The sequence below is a fragment of the Thalassophryne amazonica genome, chromosome 22 (assembly GCF_902500255.1).
Source record: "Thalassophryne amazonica chromosome 22, fThaAma1.1, whole genome shotgun sequence".
NCBI lineage: Eukaryota > Metazoa > Chordata > Actinopteri > Batrachoidiformes > Batrachoididae > Thalassophryne > Thalassophryne amazonica.
This window is the reverse complement of record NC_047124.1, coordinates 11,414,269-11,416,015: the sequence shown is the minus strand read 5'-3', so window position 1 is coordinate 11,416,015 and position 1,747 is coordinate 11,414,269. Positions and strand designations below refer to the sequence as shown.

General features: G+C 50.9%; 1 protein-coding gene across 1 annotated transcript in view; it reads left to right on the top strand.

The window, feature by feature from the left end:
- snd1 (staphylococcal nuclease and tudor domain containing 1) overlaps positions 1 to 1,747 on the top strand; it is a 311,160-nt gene that overhangs the window by 133,658 nt on the left and 175,755 nt on the right. The gene's annotated exons all lie outside the window — the stretch shown is intronic.

Sequence of the window (1,747 nt, the reverse complement as noted above, 5' to 3'; positions counted from 1 at the left end):
TCCTCTGTGTATTCCTTGATCACTTTATAGCCGTTGGTCAGTGGTCAGTCTGAAAAGCCTTTTCGCCCTTTCCTCCCTGCTGCTCTTGCTCCCACTTGTTAGTGTGGCGTCGTCCACTTGGTTTTTCTTTTTCCCCTCCGTCTTCTTCCTTTCCAGAGTGCTCGTGAGGGCTCAAAGTCTAGGCGATGCACAACACCTTCATTAGCGCCTTCCTCCTCTTAACTCGTCGCGTGCTCCAGCTTTGGCAGCTGCTGCGGCGGCAACCGCAGCAATTCGCGAACACGCACATGCCATCCCTGTGAAGCACACACGCACGCAGCAGCTGCAGCCTGCCTCCCGCGCACTTACCAATAATCCGTCAATTTCTTCAGAGTAGCAGCCTGCTTGTCACGGGGAGCGGGGGGGGTGCAGAAGGGGGTGCTGGGAGGAGTGTGTGTGTGGGGGGGGGGGGGCGAAGCTGGCTTGAAGATCGAGGAGGTGGTAGTAGGAGGGGTGGTGCGCAGTTTCTCCTTCCTCTTCAGCTTGTTTCTGTTTTCTTGCTTTTCAGTTTTTTTTTCCGCCCCCCTTCTCCTCGTGGCAATCAGCACCCCCTTGCTAACGCAGGTTCCAACTGCGGAGAGAAGCGAGGTGGGGTAGGCAAGTGATGGGCAAGCGCGCGGCTCACAGGCGTGACGCTAACAGTAGCGTCGATGTGGAAAGGATCCGTTGTAGCAGTGAAAGAGTGTGCGCCGGATTGCATCGCTTGCTCTCGCGCTCTCTCTCTCGCTCTCTCTCTCGCTCTCTCTCTCTTCCTCCTCCTCCTCTTGTTCTCTCTGCAGTGTCCTGAGGTAGTTGGGTGAGCTCAAAGCACTCAGACCTTTTAGAGATCTACCTCTTCAGAAACCAGTTTGCTCCTGATGTCTTCCACTTTTTTTTCTTTCTTTTTTCTTTTATAGCTTACGGTCTCTTGTTCCGTGTCTTTCTGGGGCTTTGTCTGGCTTAGGGGAATGGACATGCTGTCCAAGCAGAAGGCATCGATGGACAGTTTCATCCCCACCGCAAACGGCTTTTAACCCCTCTCCCAGCAATGATCCTGCCACTCCAAAGCCTGGCAAGCTTTCCACCATTGCTTTGGCAATAACAAAGATAGGCAGATGGGACACTGTTTCTCTCTCTCGCTCTCTTTCTCTCCCTCCCGTTTTGTCCTTTACTTGGAAAGAGGAACATGAATGGACTGCTGACGCATCCTGCCTGGAGCAGTGCTTTGGTTTGATGGTGTGTTTTGTGCATTAACTAAACCCCCCCCCACCCCCCCCACCCCCATCCTCACACTCCTTCTCCCTATCTTTGCTTCACTCTTCATTCATCACTGCATCACTCGAGTTCAAATTTATTGCCATATGCTTAAAACACACAAGTGTTGAAATCAACGTAATGCTTACCCAGAAGCTCTCTACACTTATTTAACTCAAAGCAACAAAAGAGTGCACAGGCTCGGTGAAAAAGTGCGGCCGACGTAAAACGTATTATTTGTTCCGTAGCATGTGTCAATTAAACACAGAGACAACAGCAATGGATCAGATTGGCAGTCGGGGTCATGTCTGAATAGCTTGTGGGCCGACCGTGTCCTGAAAACTTAAGCTTCAGACTTTTCTTATTGCTGTGATGCTACCTGGCTGCAAACTGTTGATGATGTCAACATTACTGAGGCAGGGTCTGAAATGTAAGTTGTCAATCAACAGGAGGTATGCAGCAGTTACATTTTGTG